At 51.4% G+C, this 12,523-nt stretch overlaps 1 protein-coding gene across 1 annotated transcript in view; it reads right to left on the bottom strand.

Moving 5' to 3' along the window:
* KIF17 (kinesin family member 17) overlaps positions 1 to 10,138 on the bottom strand; it is a 196,009-nt gene extending 185,871 nt beyond the window's left edge. The window contains exon 1 of the mRNA XM_075906586.1: positions 10,033 to 10,138. The gene's annotated coding sequence lies outside the window, so the exon portion shown is untranslated. The remainder of the gene's footprint in view (positions 1 to 10,032) is intronic.
* Between the last annotated feature and the right edge of the window lie 2,385 nt (positions 10,139 to 12,523).

Genomic DNA, 12,523 nt, shown 5'->3' with positions numbered 1-12,523 from the left:
GAGAAAAGGCTTAAGCCATGGCCTAGGCAAGGGATCTCTGCACAGGGCAAAACTAATCTAATTCAACAGTGTTACTCCTTTAGCATTCCTTTCACAGTGGATGCTGTATATGGTGATTACGGTTGCCAAGTGTCTGGTTTTGAACGGGGGGGAGGAGTAATGCTGCTTTCCTGCTAGCAGTTCACAGGGCAGGGGAGGATTTGGGAGTAAAGTAGAGAAGTTGACCCAATCTGACAGAACCTGTAACTTACTCAGCTTTTCCCAGTGGCAGGCAATTAAGCACCCATCCCTTCTCCCCTTCAGGTGGCGGTTTCAGCATGATCTGGGTCACATGATTCCCCAAGTACTTCCTGCCTCCCTGATTGGAGAACTCTCTCACCCCAGTGAGTACAAACCCCCAGGACGGTGAAGAGGGGAAAAGTCTGGAGAAGAGGCTGGGGTCAGTATCGCAGGTAGTGGTAGCGGCAGTAGCAGCTTCTGCTTCTTCTCCACATCCAGAGAGAAAGGGCCCCACTCACCCCCTTCCCCAGTCAATCAGCTGAGCTCCCTGCCTGTTTAGGGAGCTCTGAACCCTCTGTGCGGGGCTCAGAAAAGGCCTGCACAGCTGTGCGGGCACACAGCTTTCAGGGAACCTTGCTGAGGAGTCTCTCAGAACGAAGACAAAATGGATAGTGAAAGATCAGCTGTTGTGCCACCTTTGTCTTCCTTGCAGAAGACAGAAGTGATTTCATCTGTACTAAGTGCAAGCTGGTCTCCATATTGGAAGAGAAGGATAAAGGACTAAAAGCCCAAATACCAACTGCTATGTTCCATCAGAGAAGATGATAGTAGGCAGCATATGATACTGCAGGCACAGCATGCTAAAGAACCAGATGTGAAAACAGGCTCTTTTCTGGCCAGGCCTCGTGCGCATAGCCTTCCTAGCCCAAGTTTACCTTCCCCTCAAACCAAAAATCCTGCACTATGGGACTTAAAATCAGTAAAAACCAGGAGTAAGACACCAGGCAGGTAAAGGTCATACAAAGTTTGCGCCACTCAAGGGCCATCTCACCCCCTCCCCTTCCCCCTCAGCCTGTCACTAGGCAGACTGAATCTGTCAAGCCTATCACAACTAGGTGCGGGAAAGCTCTTGCTCTCTCTATAAAACAGCTACCCCTCCTGCATGCAGTTGAGGGTTCCTGAACACTTGGAAGGCAGAACATGAGCCAGGTTCTGAGGGCTGATCACCCGAGGACCCCCTCCCGCTCACCGAATCTACTGAATCTTTTGCAGAGCGTAACGAATATGCTGTTGTCTCTGTTGTCTCTTGTATGTCTGATAAATGTGAGTATTGCTGTGTAAAGTTAGTTAAAGGTTTGATAAATAAAAGTGTTAAGAGTAAGTTAGTTAGAAGTTTGTTAAATAGTATAGTTAGGAGTTTAAATAGATGTTAAACCTCATGAGTGAAATTAATGTAAATATAACTGATAAAAATCCCTGGGCTGTTATTGATAATTACTTAGACTTAGAGAAACCCCAGGGCATTTTCCTCTATTGTATTGCAGTTTGTTTGTTGTTACTGTTAATAATTATCTGGTGTCCACACATGTAAAAAGTTAATAAATAAAAAGTTATAGTTAAAAGCATTTTAATAAAAGTTAAAAATATTCAATACAAGGCTGCCTGTTTCTGCACCTCTCTGGGGCTGGCCACATTCTCGAACCTTCCATTTTTACCTCAACACCAGAGAAGGCAGTATAGAATGGGGAAGAAAACTGACAGCATATAACCTCCAAGAGAAGAAAGAGAACTCCCAATCCCAATAGAGGTAAGCAACTGCTTTCAAGCTCTCTGCACAGCTACTATGGTGGAAAACACTTTGGCAGAGGCCTCTGAAAGAAGGGATCTGACGGAGACTCCAACGATCAGAAGGCATGGGATTCATAGTCATAGGGATGGGGGTTCCACAACCCCCACTCCCAAGAGAAGGAGATGGGTGATGGGGGTGCTTGCGGACTCCCTCCTAAGAGGGACCGAGTCATCCATCTGCTGTCCAGACTGGGAACCTTGAAGGGTTCTGCGTACCTAGAGCTAGAATTCAGGATATGACCGAGAGACTTCTGACACTAATCAAACCTTTGGACCACTACCCCTTCCTACTTCTCAATATAGGAACTAATGATATTGCCAAGAATGACCGTTAGCAGGTCACTGCAAATTATGTAGCGCTGGGAAGAAGGATCAAAGGGTTTGAGGCACAAGTGGTGTTCTCATCCATCCTCCCTGTTGAAGGAAAAAGTCCAGGTTGGGATCGTCAACTTTTGGAACTTGTACTGGTTGTGTCGGAGAGAAGGCTTTGGATTCTTTGACCATGGGATGCTGTTCCAGGCACAAGGATTGCTAGGAAGAGATGGCATCCAGCTAATGAAGAGAGGGAAGAGCATCTTCACAGGCAGGTTTGCAAACCTAGGGAGGAGGGCTCTAAACTATGTTTGTCAGGGGATGGTGACCTAAGCCCTGGGAGAAGTGGGATATTGGGAAGAAATACAAGGAGGAAGGTGCAACATAGGAGTACCCCTGATCACTACGGAGAAAGTAGGGTGATCAGCTAGTCATCTAAGGTGTCTGTACACAAATGCAAGAAGCCTGGGAAACAAGGAGAAAAAATTAGGTCTGGCAAACCTGAGGATAGAATCTGTCAAACCAACTCATCTCTCTAGAACCTCAATGTTCTCCTTTCCAGACTCATGGAATTACCTTTTGAACCACTGACCATGTGCTTCCTGATCTATCTTCTCTACAAGATAGCTTCTACTAGCAATAACTTCTACCAGGAGAGTGTCCAATCTTAGGGTCTGTAGCCCTGTAGGACTTAGAGCCACTACACCCCACTACACTTGGTGAAGTCTTTTGGGGGAATTAGTGGTGGCTCTTCAGTGCTGGGGCAGTGCACAGTCTCAGATAGCTGTCAGCAGGCCAGTAAACAGTTCAGAGCCTGGACTTGGTTCAGGATGGGGCAACAGGCAAATAGTTCAAATAGAAGCACCCAGCCAGATCCCCTTGCTCAGGCGGGGCTCTGGTAGATGTGGGCTGCGGGTCTGGAATAGCCGAAGGGGGAGACTGCCACTCAAGAATGGGGTGGCAGGAGGGATGCAGGTCCACCCACTCCACTACATCCCAGCCCAGGATGGGAGAGGGGAGGGCAACTACAATGATGAGGGGTTTGGAACAGGTCCCATATGAAGAGAGGCTAAAGAGACTGGGATTTTTCAGCTTAGAAAAGAGGAGATGGAGGTGGGATATGATAGAGGTCTATAAAAGCACGAGTGGGGTGGAGAGGGTGCATACAGAAAAGTTCTTCATTAGTTCCCATAATAGAAGGACTAGAGGACACCAAAGGAAAGGAATGGGTAGCAGGCTTCAAACTAATAACAGAAAGTTCTTCTTTACAAAGCAAATAGTCAACCTGTGGAACTCCTTGCTGCAGGAGGCTGTGAAGGCTACAACTAGAACAGAGTTTAAAGAGAAGTGAGATCAAGTCATGGAGGTTGGGTCCATGGAGTGGTATTAGCCAGGGGATAGGAGTGGTGTCCCTGCCCAAAGTTTGTGGAAGGCTGGAGAGGGATGGCACGAGACAATTGGCTTGGTCACTGTCTTTGGTCCATCCCCTCCAGGGTCCCTAGGGTTGGTCGCTGTCGGCAGACAGGCTACTGGGCTAGATGGACCTTTGGTCTGACCCAGTACGGCCATTCTAAGCTTAAGGCTCAGGGTCGGGGGTCTCAGTGGACCACCTTGATTTTCATGCAAACCTGCTCCTGGGTGGCCAGGCTGGCAGCTCTCCTGCCCTAGACGGCCGCTTTCCTGTGCCTAGTGCGGAGGTCGTGGACGAGGTCCACGAAGTCTGCACTGGACCAGGCGGGTGCCTGCCTCTTGCAGTCCTGGGCAAGCTCCCGGGAGCCGCCAGCCTGGTCCCGGGAAGAGGGGGAGGGCTGGGGGGCATCGGGTGGCTGGCTCAAGCCGTGCCAGGTGCAGGGTGTGCTGGCTGGGTGCTGGCAGGCTTGCACCTGGCACGGGCACTGTAGCCAGCCCGTGGCCCTTTAAGGGGTCCGGGGCCGGGAGGGGGGCATATGAGTTTCCCTGGTGTTGGCCAGAGTGGCCACCAGGGAAAGCTGGGGAGGGCTAGCCTCCCACTAGTTCGAATTAAGGGGCTACACAGCCCTTAATTCGAACTAGTAAGTTCAAACTAGGCTTAGTCCTCGTGGAATGAGGTTTACTTAGTTCGAACTAAGCGCTCCGCTAGTTCGAATTAAGTTCGAACTAACGGAGCGCTGGTGTAGCGCCTATCAAAGTTAATTCGAACTAACATCTGTTAGTTCGAATTAACTTTGTAGTGTAGACATACCCTTAGTTGTGGGCCTGGCAGCCCAGGCCAGTCCTCAGCTTCCCCTAGGTCCAGCTTCTCCTTTGGCTGCACAGGGGAGGCTTCTGGCTCCTTCAGTCACTGGGGCCTCTTTGGCAGTCCTTTTATATTCCTGACCCTGCCTCCTGGTTTCCAGTCAGGTGGGTGGTTAGGGGCAGAGCGTTTGAAGCACCGCTGCCACCTGGAGGAGATGTTCTTCCCAGATGTGACTGTAAATGATGTCGTCATCCAGGTAGGTGGCGGCATATTCTGTATGAGTGCTTAGGAGACCGTTCATGCACTGGAAGGTCGCCAGGCCCTGTGGAGGCCAAAGGGCATCCGGACGAAGTGGAATAGTCTGGACAGTGTGGTGAAGGCTGTTTTCTCCAAGGACTCTGGGTCTAGGGGGATTTGCCAATATGCCTTTGTCAAATCTAGAGTAATTGGCCATTCCCAGGCAATCTAGGAGTTCTTCAGTTCAGGGCATCGTCAAAACTTGGATATGTCATTTATTTTTCTAAAACCTATACAGAATCGTACACTTCCATTGGGCTTCAGTACAAGTAATGACTTTGCCATTCACTTTTTGACGGCTCTATACCCCAAGTTTAGCGTTGCCTGGAACTCTTTTTCTACTGTTCCCCGTAGCTAGGGGGAGAGGTAGATACTCTGGAAGGTAGGGATAGAGTCCAGGGTGACTTAGACAAATTGGAGGATTGGACCACAAAAAATCTGAGGTTCAACAAGGACAAGTCCTGCACTTGGGACAGAAGAATCCCAAGTATTGTTACAGGCTGGGGACCAACTGGCTAAGGAGCAGTTCTGTAGAAAAGGACCTGGGGATTACAGTAGATGAGAAGCTGGACATGGGTCAACAGTGTGCCCTTGTAGCCAAGAAGGCTAATGGCATATTAGGTTGCATTGAGAGGAGCATTGCCAGTCAATGATCCAGAGATGTCATTATTCCTCTTTACTCCACTCTGGTGAGGCCACATCTGGAGTATTGTGTCCAGTTCTGGGCCCCCAGTTACAGGAAGGATGTGGATGCACTGGAGAGGGTCCAGCGGAGGGGGCTGGAGCATATGGCCTACGAGGAAAGGCTGAGGGGGTTGGGTCTATTTAGTCTGCAGAAGAGAAGAGTGAGGGGGGATTTGATAGCAGCTTTCAACTTCCTGAAGGGAGGTTCCAAAGAAGATGGAGAGAAGCTGTTCACAGTAGTGACGGATGGCAGAACAAGGAGCAATGGTCTCAAGTCGTGGTGGGAGAGGTCCAGGGTGGATATTAGGAAAAACTATTTCCCTAGGAGGGTGGGGAAGCACTGGAATGGGTTACCTAGGGAAGTAGTGGAGTCTCCATTCCTAGAGGTGTTTAAGTCTCGGCTTGACAAAGCCCTGGCTGGGTTGATTTAATTGGGATTGGTCCTGCCTTAGGCAGGGTCTGGACTTGATGGCCTTCTAAGGTCTCTTCCAGCTCTTTGGTTCTATGATTCTATGACCTGGCTGAGGGTTATCTGAATTGTGTGTTACCGCCATGGTCTGTCTGGGGAGCGTGTTTTCCGAAAGGCCTTCAACAGTCAATGCGCCTGCTTTTGCTGACCCTTGATCAGCAAATCTCCCAGCTGCGTTTTTTCTTCTCTCATTGGGTCCAGCACCTGGGGCCCCAGAGTGGGTTCCAGTGGGTTTGGGAAGAGAGAAGAACTAATACCTAGTCTCCCGGCTCAAAAATCCTCTCCTAGGTTCCCTGGTTATAATACCATTCTTGGTTAGCCTGAGCCACCTGGAGGTTCTCTCAGGCTAGCATCCCGGCCCAATCCAGTCACTTCTGCAACTGTAAAACATAGTGGAGAAGTCCCTGGGTGTCTTCTTTCAGGTCTTCCGCATTAAGTCCAACACCCACCGAGGCTGGCGACCATAGAGGAGCTCAAATGGGGAGAACTGGGTCAATGATTGGGGCACCTCCCGGATGGCTAACAAAAGGCCGGGGGGGAGCATCTGGTCCCACTGTTGCAGTTCAGCTGGGGGAAACTTCCTCAACATCCCCTTTAGTGTTCAATCAAAATGCTCCATGAAGTCATCAGTCTGCGGATGGTACTCCGAGGTTTGGAGCTTCTGAATGCCCAGGAGTGCACAAACCTGTGGGAGGTAAAAGTAGTCCCTAGGTCTGTGAGCAGCTCCTGGGGAAGGCCCATTCTGAGGCGATGGTACGGGCCATGGTGTTCTGCAGCAGGCTAGCCTCCAGGAAGCCGCTGGCCTAGTCCACGAGGACCAGGATGTATATGAACCCCGCTTTGCTCCTCTGGAGTGGGCCAACCAGGTCCAGGGCAATCCGTTTGAATGGAGTACTGACCACTGGTATAGGTACCAGAGAGGCCTGCGGAACCCTGGCATCTGCCGCTAATTGGCACTCAGGGCAGGAGTGCAATAGTCCTTCACCTCTTGGTAAACTCCAGGCCAGAAGAATCGTGATAGGACCCATGCCAGGGTCTTGTCTTGGCCCACGTGGCTGGCAGCAGGGATGTCATGGGCGAGTCTCATAACGGCTTTCCAGTAGCAGCGAGGGATCACAAGCTGGGACCAGACTTCTTGTGTCTGTGGGTCCCAGTTCACACGATAAAGGCGATCTGACATCATCTCAAAATAGGGCCACTGCTCGGCTGCCTGAGGATTGGTTACAGCCACATTGACGCATAGGCAAATCGCAAAGACAGATTCTCCTGCTGATCTTGGGGGAAGTCCGCCAGGCAGGCGGTCCCTAAGTCTTCCCCAGGGGAGCAACCAGGCTGGCTCGACTCCTCTGGTCCTTCTGTTCCCTCCTTTTCTGCTTCACCTTCGGCGGTGAGCTTCCAGCCACGAACTGCAGGCTGGCTACTGCTTCCCCAACTTCCCTTCAGAGTGTCCTGCATGATGGGGGTCCCAAGACTGGTTCCATGGAGGAGGTCTGCAACCCCAGGCCAGTCTCAGCCAAGGATGACAGGGTAGGCTAGGGTAGGGCCCACCCCTTCCACTATTTCTTTGGTTATCCCGTTTATGGTCAGGGCCACTCAGGTCCAGGAATATGCCTTTACGTCGCCATGAATATACTGGAGTCGGAGCTCTCCATTGGTCACCATTGGCCAGGGGATAACATCCTCAGGGTATGTCTACACTACCCTCCTAGTTCGAACTAGGAGGGTAGTGTAGACATACCCTCAGGGACAAAGGTTTGTCCACAGCCAGAATTTAAAAGGGTGACCACTTCCCATGGCCCCAGTTTCATCAGTACTGTCAGCTTGGGCAGGCCTGGTGTGCAGGCCCAAGATTCCATGGTGCACACCCCTCCAAAGTTACAGTCCATATCAGGATAATCTCACTGCAAGTGTCCCAAGTGGCTGCAGAAGCAGGGACCAAGCTCCGAGTGGGCCGGTCAGGAGTGCCCATTCACAGGTTGGTTCTGCCATCCCTCTCCACTTCCGGGGGGGGGGGGGGCATCTCCAGAATCCCCTATCCCTGGGTGCTGGTCAGATGACCCCCCTCTGGGATTTGGACCCCAGACCTTGGGGTGTCAAACGATGGTCAGTTTTTTCCCAAGGCCTCTGAGAGGGTGTGGAGGTTGCAGGTCTGCTCAGGGGAGGGGGGCACGACTCTCTAACCCACTGAGCCCATCGGCTGCCAGATAGTCCTCTATGAAGGTGACAGTGGCATGGAGCATCACCAGGCAATGCCAAAGGACCCACATTGGGAGAACCTGAATGAACTGCTCCAGGGCAATCTGCTCAATAGTTTCGGTGATGGAGCTCTGTTCTGGGTACAGCCACCACCAGGAGAGACTCTTAATTTCCTGAGCTGGTTGGATAACTGGTACTCCAGAGCCAGTGGTGGAAGGTATTTGGTGTGATATCTAAGGCATCCAGGATCGCAGCCTTCACAAACCCATAATCTTGGGCCTCCTCCATAGGGAGTGTAGAAGAACCACCTTGGAGTCTGCTTGTTGGCCCGTTTTATTGTGGTTCCCCACCACCACCATCACCCTTTTACACACCAGGCACCATCTGTACCGAAAAGTCAATTTCACTCTCAATGTCACTTCCCCACAATTGACACTTGACCGTGGACGGTGGGGTAGGGGGACCCAGGCCCGCCCACTCTCCCGGGTCCCAGCCCAGGGCCCTAAGACAGGGATGACTTCTCCCTGGCCTGGCTGACGGGAGAGTCACCCCTAAACACGTCAGTTTGCAGGCTCCATGACCCCGCCCTGGGCCACTTTCTATCTCCACATCTGAGTCCTTCCTTCCACTCCCTCCTAGGGTGGAGGATGCCCTTTTAATTTCAAAAGGAAAGGTCGCACCCTGCCTACACATCACGGCCCATCCCATTTCTGGCGCACACCGGGTTCCCCCGCTTCCTGGCCATACGTCAGAGCTCTTATGATGTCACCTACCAAGCTGGCAGGTGACATCACCACCCGGCGTCCGCCTTGCTGGGCGTTCATGATGTCAACCACCAAGCCGGTGGGTGACATCACTACCCAGTGTCTACCTTGTCAGCGCGTTCCGTGCCCACCGCACCGGTACCTCACTCGGCCCCAGCCGGTCTTCCAACTGGGGTCTGGATTATCCCCCCAGCTGCCTCCCTGGCGAGGTCTCTGCCAGGCTTCCCCTCCCCCTTGGGTTCCCGGTACCCCCAGCCAGTGTGGGTTTGCTTCATCCCATCACAGGGAGTCTTCAATAGGCTGTCTAGGTGGGCCCAGATAAGTAGGGTGACAGGAGATGACCCATTGCCCCAGTGGCCATCCTGCCACCACCGCAACCCACTCAAACATCTCCAAAAAGAGTTTGGGGTTATCATCCAGTCCCATTTTGGAGCTGGTACCAGGGAGTCTCCCGCAGCCTAGGTGATTGTTGGGTCAGGACCCCAGGGTGGCCAGCTGCTGGAAGTCCTGTAGCTGGAACAATTGTTGGGTGGCCAGTCTTTGGAGGAACTGCTGCTGCTGAGTGCCCATCACCCGTATGAACAGCTGTTGGTACTCCTGTTGTGCACCCAGCTGCTGTATCAATTGCTGCTGTTGCTGCTGCTGACTGCTGTCCGGTATTTTAAAAAAAAATTGAGCTCCATATCTCCCTCTCTCTCTTTCTTCTTTTTTCTATCAGGTGGCAGCTGACCCCTTTTCATCAGGGGGTGGGTCATGCCCACATTCTCCACCATGTGTAGCCCTGTAGCGCTCAGGGAAGGGCTCCTCCCCCTTGAAGTGAGTGGGTGGCCATTCCACCCCACTACACCTGGTGTAGTCTTTTGGGGGAATTAGTGGTGGCTCTTCAGCACTGGGGCAGTGCACAGTCTCAGATAGCTGTCAGCAGGCCAATAAACAGTTCAGAGCCCGGCCTTGGTTCAGGATGGGGTGACAGGCAAATAGTTCAAATAGGAGCACCCAGCCAGATCCCCTTGCTCAGGCGGGGCTCTGGTAGATGTGGGCTGCGGGTCTGGAACAGCCAAAGGGGGAGACTGCCACTCAAGAGTGGGGTGACAGGAGGGACGTAGGTCCACCCACTCCACTGCGTCCCAGCCCAGGGCCCTGGTCCAGCCGAACGGGCTCTAGCCCCTCCCAGCCCAGGGCTCTGGCCCAGCCAAACAGCGGTCGGCTTTCCATGGGCTCTTTCCACACTCCCCCTCGCACTGTACCTGGGTCCAGTGCAAGTCCTCAGGGCTCCATTGCTTGGGATCCTCTGGCCTGGGAAGCAGTCACTTAGTTGTGGGCCTGGCAGCCCAGGCCAGTCCTCAGCTTCCCCTGGGTCCAGCTCCTCCTTTGGCTGCACAGGGGAGGCTTCTGGCTCCTTCGGTCGCTGGGGCCTCACTGGCCTCTCTGGCAATCCTTTTATATTCCTGACCCCGCCTCTTGGTTTCCAGTCAGGTGGGTAGTTAGGGTGGTTCTCCCCCTCGGGTCAGTGGGCGGCCACTACATCCCACTGCAGGGTCCTATAATCAGAAACCTCTTATACATGATCCTATAAGGACAAGGTGCAACTCTGACCACAACCTGATTGCTTCCCAAAGGTAGTGTCACATTTCCACTTGATTGAGGACGTCTTCCTCCAAGCTTTTATCCTAAAGTGCACACTACTGCCCCCTCTCTTGATGTGCATAGATCTCTGACTTTTATCACTGATAGAACAAAGTCATTCAGGAAACCCCAGCAGTTGTTAGTAACGGTGGCTGATAAAATAACTTCCTGGTGACAGTGCAGGAGGAACCAACTAGGGGTCATGAACCGCTTGTCCTGCTGCTCACAGATAGGAGAAGTAGAAGTAGGTGGCAACCTAGGCAGCACTGACCATGAGGTGGTTGAGTTTAGGATCCCACCAAAAGAAAGAAAGGAGAGCAGCAGAATAAGGGTATGTCTACACTACCACCCTAGTTCGAACTAGGGTGGTAATGTAGGCATACCGCACTTGCAAATGAAGCCCGGGATTTGAATTTCCCGGGCTTCATTTGCATAAGCCGGCCGGCGCCATTTTTAAATGCCGGCTTGTTCGAATCCCGTGCCGCGCGGCTACACGCGGCACGGGCTAGATAGTTCGAACTAGCAAGCCATTCCGAACTATCTGTACACCTCGTTCCACGAGGCGTACAGATAGTTCGGAATGGCTTGCTAGTTCGAACTATCTAGCCCGTGCCGCGTGTAGCCGCGCGGCACGGGGTTCGAACAAGCCGGCATTTAAAAATGGCGCCGGCCGGCTTATGCAAATGAAGCCCGGGAAATTCAAATCCCGGGCTTCATTTGCAAGTGCGGTATGCCTACATTACCCCGCTAGTTCGAACTAGCGGGGTAGTGTAGACATACCCTAAATATTTTAGAAAAGCAGATTCTGACTCCCTCAGGGAAATGATAGGCAGTATCTCTGGGAGGCTAATATGAAAGGGAAAGGAATCCAGGCTGTATTTTCCAGAAGCTTTATTGAGGGCACAGGAACAAACCATCCCAATGTGAAGAAAGAATAGCACATATGGCAGGCAACCAGCTTGGCTTAACAGATAAATCTTTGATCTTAAACACATGAAGGAAGCTAACAAAAAGTGGAACCTTGGACAGATGACTAGGGAAAAGTATGAAAACACTGCTTGAGAATGCAGGGGTGTGATCAGGAAGGTCAAAGTATAGTTAGAATTGCAGTTGGCAAGGAATATGATGGATAACAAGAAGGGTTTCTACAGGTATGTTAGCAACAAGAGTGAGACCCTTATTGAATGGGGGGAAGGTAACCTAGTGGCAGATGATGTGGAAAAAGCTAAAGTATTCAATGCTTTCTTTGCCTCGATCTTCACAGAGAAGGTCAGCTCCCAGACTGCTGAATGGGCAACACAGTAAGTGGAGGATGTGATCAGCCCTCAGTAGTGAAAGAACACGTTTGGAAAACTATTTGGAGTAGTTGGGCATACACAAATCAAGGGGCCAGATCTAATTCATCCCTGGGTGCTGAGGGAGATGGCTGATCTGATTGCAGAGCTGTTGGCCATTATATTTGAAAACTCTTGATCAGGAGAGGTCCCAGATGATTGGAAAAAGGCAAATGTAGTGCCCATCTTCAAAAAGGGAAAGGAGGAAGATCTGGGGAACTACAGACCAGTTAGCCTCACCTCAGTCCCTGGAAAAATGATGGAGCACGTCCTTAAGGAATTAATTTTGAAATACTTGGAGAAGATACTTGGAAGATGATCAGAGGCAGTCAAAGTGGATTAACCAAGGGCAAGTCATGCCTGACCAACCTGCCTTCTATGTTGATATAACAGGCTCTGTGGATATGGGGAAAGCAGTGGACTTGACTTTAGCAGAGCTTTTGATATGGTCTTCCATAGTATTCTTTCCAGCAAGTTAAAGATGTATGGCCTGGATGAATTGAAGATGGAAAGAAAGCTGGCTAGATCATTGTGCTCAACAAGTAGTGATCAATGGCTTAATGTCTAGTTTGTCGCCAGTATCCAGTGGAGTGCTCTAGGGGTTGGGCCTTGTAGACAAAACCCTGTAGTCTAGACACACCCTAGGGGTGATAATCGGGGAAGGACATACCACACTCATACCAACCCTGGAACTTTTCCTTGCAACAAACCCTGGTGCCAGCTTTGTCCACATATTTACTCTGCTGACACCATTATTGGACCTAACCATGCCAGTTAC

The sequence above is a fragment of the Pelodiscus sinensis genome, chromosome 23 (genome assembly GCF_049634645.1).
Source record: "Pelodiscus sinensis isolate JC-2024 chromosome 23, ASM4963464v1, whole genome shotgun sequence".
Taxonomy (NCBI): Eukaryota; Metazoa; Chordata; order Testudines; family Trionychidae; genus Pelodiscus; species Pelodiscus sinensis.
The sequence above is the reverse complement of the archived record's forward strand: the minus strand, read 5'-3'. Positions and strand labels throughout refer to the sequence as shown.